Genomic DNA, 12,628 nt, shown 5'->3' on the forward strand with positions numbered 1-12,628 from the left:
CATTTTTTTCTCTGGCTAGGGCCCCCCCTGGGGTTCTCCCAGTCTCCCAGCTGCCTCTTCCTATGTACCTGGGGTGATATCACCCCAAGTATCTGATCAGGGGTCACCAAGCTTCTAGTTGTTTTTTTCTCATAACCAATTCATTTGAAAAAAGAACACTGCCCAGTTAGCCAGTTAGACCAGGGGTCTGATTTCCCCAACTTACATGACAAGAAGTTTGGTTTCTGGTTCACAGTAAACAGAAGGGTAGGTTCTAAACAAAAGGTCTAAACAAAGGAGCATTTCATGCCTATATGCTGGCACAGTTCTTTTCAGATTAAGAAAGAGACAAGATACAGCAGAGCAAACATATTAAACCTAGTCATAATCAAACTAAAACAATATTTTACAGAAACATAAAACTATAATACTTTGCAGTACAATGGTCACATGGAGATGTTCCTGGGGTCCAATCTACAATCACATGGCTTACTTTAAGCAGCGTGATCATAGATCAAGTCCCCACTTACACACACATTTGCTTGTCCTGGAGCTGAACTGGGAACATGATCTAAGTAAATCAGGGTGCAGGGAGAGGTGGACAGGATATGGGGATCTAGCTGGATGGGGTTCTGTGTAGGGTTTTTTGGGTCTGGAGGTTGGGGGTAGGGTTCACGGGAACAGGGGGGTGGGCAGATCCAGGACAGGATGTTGGTGGGTCTGCAGGGGAGTTGTCCATCCAGAGGTGGAGGGGGAGGTGGAAGGCTAAAGATAGCCCAGTCAAGGAAGCTGGATTGTAGGAAAAATGCAGACCTAGGGCTGGGGTGAGTGGCTGGGCTTCTCAGTCCCAGGGCTGCACTCTAACATGTACACATATTCAGTGGGTCATGTGCAGATCTTACTGGGACTGGATCTACAGTCACATAGCTTACTTTTACTCTTAGTTCTAATCCTCAAAGGGAATTACAAAATACCTTTCATAGACAAGCCTGCAAACTTCATTTCATAAATCTACTGGATACAAAAGTTCATGGACTAAATATAGACATTGGATCAGGTCTCACTTGTATAAATGTTTTCTGGTGCCAGAAGCTGTGCCATAAATGTGATCCAAGTAAATCAGGGAGGGGCTAGTGGATCCACAAATGGGGGGTGTGGGTCAAAAATGGTTTGGGTGGGATTGTGGGGAGAACATAGCAAGTCCACAGAGAAGGTGTTGATAGGTCTGCAGGGTGGGGTGGGGGTTGTTCATCAGGGAGTGGAAGGGTTGGGGAGCTAAAAATAGCCCAGTCAGGGTTGGATGCATAGATCAAGCACAGTTGCTTGGCTTTCCCAGTCCCAAGGCTGCACTTGATATAATTCAAGTTAATCTGTGTCTGATGTAATTTAGTGCACCTCTCAAGTGAGCTAAGTTAGATCAGGCCAGCCATTTTTTCCTTCAGTCTAACCTCCCTGAACATATGTACAGTTCAGCACTTAGACTGACCTAACCCTCATTAGTTCAATCTAAGTAAAGTCTTCAAGTACTCTTTGCTTGTTAAGATGGTCTTTGAGCTGCTTTGTTTATTTGTGTCTGGGCTTTCAGACCTTATGAAATCACAGTCAAATGAAAAGCTAAAATGTATGAAACAACATAAATTGTAGAGCACTGGAATGCAAAAAGGTTAAATGAAAAGGGCATACCAAGAGGTTGTTGGTTATAGCTATATTGGTTTAAGAACATAAGCAGACACGGTTCTTTGGGTAAATGTGATATCTTTTAACTAAACAGCTGGAAAGGTTTCAGGCACAAACACCCTTCTTCAGGCATAGGGAGAGTCTGCTGGTGTTTTGAGTGCTCTCCTGGGTGGAATGGAAGCCAATATGCAAAATGCAAGCTCATCACCAGAAGCAAACTTCCTATGGCTCAAAACACACCAAACTGATCCAGACCACACCGCGACAAGAAATGTAAAACCTGCCAATACATCCCTACCACTCCCACACCCGCCCCTCAGGGGAAATACAATACCCACCAAGGTGTGTTTCCTACTGGCTGGGGAAAACCATGAACATGGCAGGAGGTAATATCCTGACCGAGGTAATGCATAGTTAGCCTCCCACTTTCACTTCCAGTGGGAAGATCTCGGCTATACACTGACTTTATCATAATGGGAGACTCCTCCCTAGCTTGCTCCTGAGACCATATGGTTGAGGGCAAGCGAAACTTGGGGGCATCCGAATCCCAAGCCTCCAGGCTTGGGCCTGCACATAGGATGCCTGCCAAAGGATTTGGATGCATCTGAAGCCCCAGGCACAAGTGGAGGATGCTTTCTGATAGCAGGGCCACATATGGTGCTTAAATGACTCACATGGATTTATAATTGATTTGGCTGATTTGAATTGGGACACAAAAAAAATTCCTTTAAAAACAAAAACAACAAAAAACACCACTCCCGCAATAACCACACCCCACAACAGAACCATCACCAGTCCTGGATCTTATACCTGCACCTTCAGAAATGCAATATATCTCATCTAGTGCACTAAGTGCCCTGATGGAAAATACATAGGAGAAATCAAATAAGAACTGCATACCAGAATGAACGCACACTGAAAATCTATCAAAGACAAAAACACCCAGTTACCTGTGGGTGCACACTTCTCATAAGACAACCACTCTCTCTCCAATATCTTAGTTCTAACCCTCAAACAGAATTTACAAAACACCTTTCGTAGATGAGCCTACGAACTTCACCTACCTGTCTCACATCCATTGTCTCCTGTTTCCACTGATCCTCACTACATTTGGATTTTCACAGACCTGCATTTTGCATATTGGCTTCCATTCCACTCAGGAGAGCATACAAAACACCACCAGACTCTCCCTATCCCTGATAAAGGGTGTTTATGCCCAAAAGCTTGCAAACTACAATTTTTGCAACTATTTAGTTGGTCTAATAAAAGATACCACATTTACCCAAAGAACCTTGTCAGCCTAAGGGCATACCAAAGCACCTGCTACCAAAATGACATATTCCTATAAATATACATGCATACATATTCTGGTCATCAGAACTTGTAGTAGAAATGATATATTTTATTGGACCAACAACATTATTGCAAAAATATTTTTTTTTAATTTTTTTGCAAAAATCTTGTTGGTCTAATAAAAGATATCATCTCTACTACGAGTCCTGATTGCTTTTTACTCTAGACCAATATGGCTACAACCTGGATACCTGGCATTAAGACCACTGAACTCTATTGGAAATATTTTTTACCTAGTAGATTATGTTAAACTGGGTGACCCTGCACCCTAGTGGTCATTTTCAATTCCTTCTTAGCTTCCACATCCAGGCTACAACCTAGTGGCTTCTTCCTTCACAGTACCTCTGTAATTCAACTTTTCTTTCTGTGACTTTATCTGCATTAATCTTAGTCACACTGCCACAGCACACAGAAGTAAGAGATGAAATAAAAGGGCAATAAGATCTTTATTTAGATTCTGAAGAGAAAGGCAAAAATTAAAAAGTTAGCATATCATTTAAAGCTGGAACTTGGAAATGATAAACTTCAATGTCTCTGCAGTGAACAGTTTGGTAATCAAAAGATACACAGGAATCTGTTTTACCAAAAAGTCAAGGGAGTGTGATGAAATCCTCATGGAGTAAAGGGTTGTCAGAGTGTAGAAAGAAAACAGGGAAGCAGGAACTCCAGGACCTCGCTTCCCTTTTTTACCACTGTTTTGTAGAAACTTAATCCTTCTTTGACTCTGTTTTCTAATCCACCAAAATAGAGGAGCCACTTGCCTAAATACCAAGGTTTTAATTACATAATTGCAAATTTCATTGAGAGTCTCATTTAATGATACTTTAGAATCAAAATATTACTGCTTATTTTCTACCACCTGTGCAGACAGTAAAATCAAATTTAATTTTAAAACATTATGCTCAATATATTCACTTAGGGAAGGAAAAGACAGCTGCATACAGCAGTCTTTAAATCCTTTTGTTTACTGTGGCACTAGACTTTCTGTAATGTTTTGCTTTCTGAAATATGTCTGCCAATGATACGAAATTATTGTAATGCAATATCCTAAATGATTTTATCATGTGTAATTATTTATTTTCATACCATTCTGAAATCCTAGGCAAATTGCCACCTTGATGATCATTTTTTCTCCCACAAAATATTTAATAGACAAGAGACAAAAGCCTTCAAAGGATCAAAAATAGAAAAGTTTACATAACTTGCCACTTCAACTATTAGGAGACTGCTGCATTTTATTATGCTAGGACAAACTGATATGTTCTTATCAATAGTTTCTTTATATTGTTTACCTTGAGCTTCTCTCAGTTAATTGCAGTAACAATTACAAATGAAAAATAAAAAATACACAATAATTGCAAATACTATAGCTCCCACTCGTTAAACTGGACTTGGCCAAATATCTGTAATCAGAACAACTCCTTTTATTTGTTAAAATGACTGCATGGCAGTGCTTTGTGCCTCACAAACGTACCCTAAGCCCTGGGAATGATTTCCCCAAGGCTAGATTCTTAAGGTGTCAGATGAAGGATGACCACTGTAGCCACATTTTCTTATGATTCTGGACTGAATTAATTCTGAAAATTCAACTGCTGTAAGAATATAGAGCTAAATGCCAGGGTTTTTTTTCCATTGGATTTGAGATTTAGAGCCCTTTTACACTTCTGCACATTACCTTAAAGCCTCTATTAGCAAAGAAATCCCTTATAAGTCCCCTTCAGGTTTGCTTGCAACAATCAACAAATTCTGCATCCAGACTTGAGGGAAAGTCCTCTGTCTGAGAAGTGATTAACAGAGCTGCTTTTTGACCACAAATTCATTCTTGGCACTGCACTAGTCCCAAGACCTGACAAGCTTCCCCTTCTTGAGATCCCAGCACCTGTTTATTGATTCTTCAGGTGATATGCCTAATGCCAAGTACCACTGCTAATGATACAAATCCTGAGCATCGGGGGCTGAAAACCAGAGCATCTGGCCTTCCCATGTTCTATAGCAGGGCTTTTAAATCTTTTTTAATAAGTGTCCCCCTTCTGACTCAGAGTTTCAGCTCCAGTACCTTGTATTTTTTTTCTTGTTTTTAAGGGGGGAGGGACAGACTGAGGCCCCCACGGTGCGGGAGGGAGTGGGGCTGGGGCAGGCATTGCACATCGGGGGCAGGGTGTGAGACAGAGCTGCAAGTGGCTTGTCCAGGGGTGGAGGGTGGGCAGCTCCTGCTGCTGCACACGCTTCAGGAGGGCTTGAGGGGGACGTGTGCCCCTGGATCTGTGTGGGGCAGGGCAGATGGCACTGCCCCAGCAGTGGGAGAGACAGTGGGGCTGGGACTCCCCAGCCGGGGTGGTGTGTGGGACTGAGCCATGCACGGGGGCTCCCACCATCACACACACCCCAGGAGGGCATGGGAGGCATGTGCCTCTGGATTGGGGTGGGGGGGCAGGCTGCGGGCTGGGGCGGCACCGGGCTCTTCCTATTGGAGGCTGGGCCAGGCTGCACTCTGGGCGGGTGGCAGTGCTGGCACTGGGATGGGGCTATGGAGGGGGGCTGCAGCCACTCCTGAATTCACTGTAGTCCCCTCAACACCCCCTCTCAGCAGAGCCGCTACCCACCCCAAGCACAGCACGGCTCAGCCCCCCACCGAGGAAAAGCCCGGTGCAGCCTGCACCGCCCTGCCCTGTCTCACACAGATCCGGGCATGTGCTCACCCCATTCCTCTGGGGGTGCACATAGCAGTGGCACTGGGAGAGGGAGCTGAACTGGGGCAGAGCTCACAGCCAGCGGCCGCCATTGCCAGTCAGGAGAGCGAACTGGGATAGGGTTGGGGAGGCGCCACAATGTGCTGCGTGGGGCCAGTGGGGCCCAGCATACCCCTTCCCCAGGTACCAGGCAAGCACACTGGGGGAGATGCCACCGCTGCACCATGGCGCGCTCTTCATCCCCGCCCAACCACGCATACCCTTGAAGAGCTTTCTAAGTACTTCTGGGGGTACGTGTACTCCTGATTGACAACCCCTGTTCTATCGGTTCCATGTTATATTTGACAGCTTACTCCCATGTAGAGGAGTGGAAACTGAATTCATTGATTCATGGACACTCATGGATTTAATTGAGAGCAGAATATAATCCAACTATGAAAGGACTATGAAAGTTGGCATCCCATCTGTGCTGTGTTCTTCAATGGGGTTAGAGCTACATTGACAGAAACAATGTTTTAGATCAGCTCCTAAAATATTAAAAAACAGAAAGAGAAATAAACAAAATCCTGTAAGAACTCTCTGGGTATCCTCTCACTTCTCCTGGGAATTTTTTCAGGGGAAAATACTTTCTATTTATTAAAATACAATGTGTTAAGAACAAATGTAAAACAAATTTGTTCTGCAAAAATATTTTGACCAGGGATAATTGCCACTTCAAAAAATATTGATTTCTTAAGGTGTGGGAATAATCAACCAAACAGCATATGCTACACACACTATCATACTATTTTGTAGCGCTGTAACACTGACCACCTTAACATTTCTGCTTATTGTTCTAAATAGAATTTACTGTATACTTTTTTGAGTTTTAAATCCAAACAACTTTTTTTTTGTAAGCTGGAGTACTTTAGTTTTGTTCTCACTGTTTTGTTTTTGTTTTGCATCTTTCCATCCAATTTTACCTTCCATTAGTATTATTTCACTGCGCTTTGTTTACACCTTTCTTGTCTGTGTCTCTTCATTTTCCTCTCTTCGGTCACTGTAACTTTCTGTACCTGTCTTGAGCTCCCCGCTTAAGTTTTTCTAATTGCCCAGAGCTAACTGCAGCCTTGCAGACTGACAGTTTGACCACTGGCACCAGTTACCAAGACCACTGATGGTTCTTGTCTGCCATATCTTTGATGAAACTTCATTCTTGGGAGAATGGTGTTAGACCCCAGACCAGTGGTATCTTGTTACGTCTAATCATTAGCGTGAGAACACTGGGGCTCCGCCTCACCTACACCCTTTCTAGCACCAGCCTGTTGTCACTCTGATGTAGCATGAAAGTAATTTCACCTTGATTTAGTTCAGTCCCACTCTTGGCTTGGTTCTCCAAGTCTATACTTGGCCCCTTTTAGGCTCAGTCTGAATAAACTAATATACCCCAAAAGGATGCAAAAGAGTTGTCAGCCACCTCTTGTCCTTCACTCGCAGTTCTTTACCAGTTGTCTCTCTCTTCTTGTCCTGCAAATCTACGGCTGCCTCGGCTCCACTCTCCAAAGCTGGACCTTCACGTCCCCCTTCCCGGTAAGTCATCTGACTTCTCCAAGTCAGCTTGTAGGGACAACTCCTCTGTCGGAGACTGCCACCAATCACCCCTCCCAGGGCTTGTAGCTTGACTGCAGCCTTCCTTTGGCTGCCGGGAACCCACTTCCGGCTCCCCTTTTGGGCAGGCTCACAGGGGTTTTGACTTCATCCCTCGGTTCCCGCCAGCAAATCAGTGTCAACACAGGCTTACAAAGCGCATCCACACCAGTGGCAGGTTTTTTTTCCTTCAGGCACCCTCTCCCCTGCTGGCTGTGGCTCGGGATGCAGCACACCTCCAATGAGTCTTGCAGTGTGGAGGTCTCACTGTTGCTGCCATGTTTCAACGACGTGGCAATCTTGCTGTCCCTGCCACGGGTGTGTATACACATGAATATTAATGTAACACAATAAACTTTGGCACAGTTCACACCAGCATGTATTGCTCCCAGGCATTTACACATGTGCCAGGACTGCAGCACTTTGAACCAGGGTGGTGCAGTCCCAGCTAGCAAGGGGCCCAGAGGATCAGCCTGCTAGCCCAGGGCTGCTCCAACCTGACTCAACAGGATGCAAAGGGGCTGTCTGGGGCACAAGGGTGCTATAGTGTGGCACTAGCTAGCAGGCAGCCCCGCAATATAGCACCTTTGTGTCACAGCCAGCCCCAGTCACCATCTACACATTCACTGCGGCAGAGTAAATAACTCCACAAAAGGATAGTATTCATATCAGGCAGTACTAACCTACAGCACAGTTAGTTTCATAGTTTCATAGTTTCATAGATTTAGGGTCGGAAGGGACCTAGTAGATCTTCTAGCCCGACCCCCCGCCAGGGCGGGAGAACAACAAAACCCCAAAACAAGAAACGGGACTCAAATGAGTCCAGCCAGGTAGGCATCCAGCCTCTTCTTAAAGACCCCCAGGGTAGTTAGTTTACGCCAGCCTAATAGCTCCACACGTGTAGATGCAGACACTTTACTGCAGAGCTAATTAGACAACTCTTCAGTAAGCGTCTTGTGTAGATGCCCCCAATTTTCTTTGTTCCTACTCCTCTTCTATCTCAAATCCTCTGTCTCACCATCTCTTTTCTCATCTACTCATTTAAGCTTCACTTTTTCAGTCCTTACTTCCCCACTTCCTTTTTCCCCATGCACATTACTAGCACCACTACAATATCTTCCTCTGTCCTCCCCTTCACACTCAACTAATCTCCCTTCATTTTACATCCAAAATGTTTTCCATAAATTAATAAGAATCTGCTTTGAACATCCTGGATTAGCTTTCTACCTATTCTAGCCATTGCTTCTGTCCTTCTGCCTGGCTGCCTGTGACTATGCTGTCCAGGTTAGAAGAACTGAGTTCAAATTTTCTATTCAGGGACTCAAATGATTCCTAAATTAAACTGAGGAGTTGCCACAAATGATTTCACTGAATAGCATGAAGAAAACACCTATGACATCCCCTTTCTTCAAGATAGACAAAAAGTTGTGGAAAAAGTTTTCAGTCTATTTATTTGCCTTTGGATAAATTGTTATCAGTGATTTTTACTACACATCCTCTGAAACTCTGTAACCTTGAGACTTAGTACAAATATTCACAAATATACTCTTGAGCTAAATTTAGTAAAAAGCCAGATTGCAAGGTCTGGGGAAAAAAGACCTCTACTAACATGAGTGCCTCCCCCTATTCCCACCTACATGCCTTCAGCCTACAACAGAGGGATAGCTGGAGGGGAGAAAAGGTTTCCCAGTATCAGGTAAAACAATCCCTTCTCTGCTAAGGTTAATGTGCCAAATTAATAAGCCAATCATGATGTTCTCCACATGGCAAGGAAGCACTGGACTAAAAATTCTAACAGTTTAATTGATTCTAATAAACAGCTGTAAAGCATCTGCTTTCAGTAACTAATGGCTACTGTATTTAAACCAAAGACCTAGAACTAATTTCACCCACTGATATGTGTGGCTGTGTATGCATGACTATGAAGGTGGTATCACCAGCAGGGATTCAGCTTCTTCAACCATGGAATATTGTTCCAAGAAGAAGGATTGCTAGGAAGAGATGGGACCCACCTGATAAAAAGAAGGAAGAGGATCTTTGCAGGCAGGCTAGTGAGGAGGGCTTTAAACTAGGTTGGCCAGAGGATAGAGAACAAAGCCCTGAGGTAAGTGGGAAAGTGGGGGACCTGAAGGAAGCAGAAGCAGGAGGGGGCAACAGGGGAGGCCTCATTCTCCTGAGGAAATAGGGCAATCGGCTAGTGACCTCAGGTGTCTATACATGAATGCGTGGAATCTGGGAAACAAGCAGGAAGAATTGAAAGTCCTCACACAGTCAAGGATCTATGATGTGATTAGGATAACAGAGACTTGGGGGGATAGCTCACATGAATGGACCACTGTCATGGATGGGTATAAACTATTCAAGAAGAACAGGCAGGGGAAAAGAGGAGGAGAAGTTGCACTGTATGTAAGAGCTGTGTGACTGCTCAGAGCTCCAGTATGAAACTAGAGATAGGCATGCTGAAAGTTTCTAGGTTAAACTTATAGGGGAGAGCAACAAGGGTGATGTTGAGGTGGGTGTGTGCTATAAACCACCAGACCAGGAGGATGAGGTCATACAACTAGCAGAAGTTTCAAGATCACGAGCCCTGGTTCTCATGGGGGACTTCAATCCCTCTGAATCCAGCAAGTTTTTGGAGAGTGTTGAAGACAACTTCCTGGTGCAAGTGTTGGAAAGACCAACTGGGGGTCATGCTCTTCTTGACCTACTGCTGACAAACAGGGACAAATTGATGAGGGATGTAGAAGTGGGTGGTAAGTTGGGCAGCACAAGATAATTGAGTTCAGGATCCTGACAAAAAAGAAGAAAGAAGAGCAGCAGAATGTGGATCCTGAACTTCAGAAAAGCAGACTTTGACTCCTTCATGGAAGTAATAGGCAGGATCTCCTGGGAGGCTAATCTGAGGGGGAAAGGAGTCTGGACCATGGATGTCTCATACCTCTTGAGTCAGGGGGGGTACATGCCTCCCCTGACACCAGTCAGAAACCAGGGGGAGGTGGGATTCCCCCAGTGGCCAATCCCGCTGACCCAGGAAGAGGGGGCGGGGTCCCCTGGTGGCTGATCCCACTGGCCAGGGGCATCCCCCAGCAGCCGGCCTCACTCCTGGAAGTGGCATGGCCGCTTTTGCTGATGGACCCACTCCCCAGCTGGTGCTTGCGGGGGGGAGCACCAGTGCTCCTGCTGGCCCCCCTGCCGATAACCTAAGCAAGGAGTGTGGCCAGTCAGGGGGTGCACCAGTGCTCTCAGATGGGATGGATTGCACCCTCAGCAAGTTCACGGATGACACCAAGCTGGGGAGGTGTAGTAGATATACTGGAGGGTATGGCTAAGATTCAGAGTGACCTAGACAAGTTGGAGGATTGGGCCAAAAGAAATCTCATGTGGGTCAACAGGGACAAGTGCAAAGTCCTGCACTTAGTATGAAAGAATCCCATGCACATCTACAGGCTGGGGACTGTCTAGCTAAGCAGCAATTCTGCAGAAAAGAACCTGGGGGTTACAGTGGACAATAAGATGGATTAGAGTCAGCAGTGTGCCCTTGTTGTCAGGAAGGCTAACAACATACTGGGCTGCATTAGTAGGAGTGTTGCCAGCAGACTGAGAGAAGTAATTATTCCCCTCTATTCTGCGCTGGGGAAGCCAAATCTGGAGTGTGGTATCCAGTTTTGAGCCCCCCATTATAGAAAGGATGTGGACAAGTTTGAGGGAGTCCAGCAGAAAGCAATGAAAATGGTTTGGAGGGTGGGTCACATGACTTATGAGGAGAGCCTGAGGGAACTGGGCTTATTTAGTCTGCAGAAGAGAAGACTGAGGGGGGCTTTAATAGCGGCCTTCAACTACCTGAATGGTGGTTCCAAAGAGGATGGAGCTAGACTGTTTTCAGTGGTGACAGATAACAGAACAAGGAGCAATGGTCTCGAATTGCAGCAAGGGAGGTTTAAGTTGGAGATTAGGAAAATCTCTCTCATTCGGAGGGTAGTGAAGCACTGGCACAGGTTACCTAGAGAGGTGGTAGAATCTCCATTCTTGGAGGTTTTTAAAGCCCAGCTTAACAAAGCCCTGATTGGAACAATCTGGTTGGAGGTGGTCCTGCTTTGAGCAGAGTGTTGGACTAGATTACTTCCTGAGGTCCCTTCCAACCCTAATTTTCTATAATTCTATGATTTTATAAGGGAAGTTATGGGTTGACCTGAGCCAACCCGGACCCTTGTATGCCCCTACATGCCTTGTGGCCACTGCCAAGGATTAAGAGCCCCCGTGGGGCTCATTATTGGCTGCAGCTGCAGCGTCCCAGCTCTAGGTGGCACTGGACATGCCAGCTGCTTGCTCTTGGCCCTGTCTAGGCTCTGGGTCCAGGTGGAACCCAGTTTCCTGCTCCCAGCCTTGTGCAGGGGATGGGCACATAAGGAGTGTGTCTCCTGCCACTTCACTGCCATACCCAGGAAGTGAGCATGTTGGGGGATGTGCTGCATGCCCACAGGCTCACCACTTGCTGCTGGAACAGTCCAGGATCCCACAGACTGCAAGGCACCCCAACAATCGTTGCCCTGGTGAGTGCAGGACTGAGCCAGGTCCCTTCTACGGTGGCATGAAACTTTTTTTTAGCTGGCATTGTGATCTTGATTGCCGGGTGCTGCAGAGCACTCGGGTGCCCTGTGCCTAAAAGCAGAAATGGCTCAGGAGAGACCCCTAGTGGTGAGAAGGGGGAGGCTCAACTGCCAGTCACCAGGGCAGCACAGGTGCTGGTTGCTAGGGGAACCGAGGGGATCAGCTAACAGGAAGGGGCAGGGTTGGACCCTTCTTAAGCCCAAGCATAAGGCCAGGAGAGCAGTTCCTCTCTAGCGGCCAAGGAGGGGGGAGCTCAGCTAGTGCAGAGAGAAGGGGGAAGATAGACTGCAGGAGCATCCTTTGGTTGCGGCTGAGTTGGAGTATTTTCCCAGTAGGGACAGAACATGGTTTTTGACCAGATGGTTTAGTTAACGTTATAGCTCGGGGCTTTGTGTTTTGTGTTTACCGTTTTACCGGAGGACCAGGTGAGGCTATTAGGGGTGGAGGAGGCCTCATAGGGACGCCACAGTAGCGTGGGGTTTTCTGGCACTGGAGAGGGTGCAGCATTGTTTGGGGTGCATTGGCCCCAGCCCCGGAGCCAGGGGGCAGTGAGGAGCCCCGGAGCCAGGGGGCAGTGAGGAGCCCCGATCTAGGGGGCAGTGAGAAGCCCAGAGCGAGAAGGGGCAGTGAGGAGCCCCGGAGCAAGAGGGGGCAGTGGGGGGGGCCCAGAAGTAAAGAAGAGGGCCAAGGCATAG

At 46.3% G+C, this 12,628-nt stretch overlaps 1 pseudogene; it reads left to right on the top strand.

Annotated features, from left to right (window-relative positions):
• The window catches only part of LOC109302223, a 41,732-nt pseudogene that overhangs the window by 7,161 nt on the left and 21,943 nt on the right, over positions 1-12,628 (top strand).

This window comes from Gavialis gangeticus, unplaced genomic scaffold (genome assembly GCF_001723915.1).
Source record: "Gavialis gangeticus isolate Ggan-Ray unplaced genomic scaffold, GavGan_comp1, whole genome shotgun sequence".
Taxonomy (NCBI): Eukaryota; Metazoa; Chordata; order Crocodylia; family Gavialidae; genus Gavialis; species Gavialis gangeticus.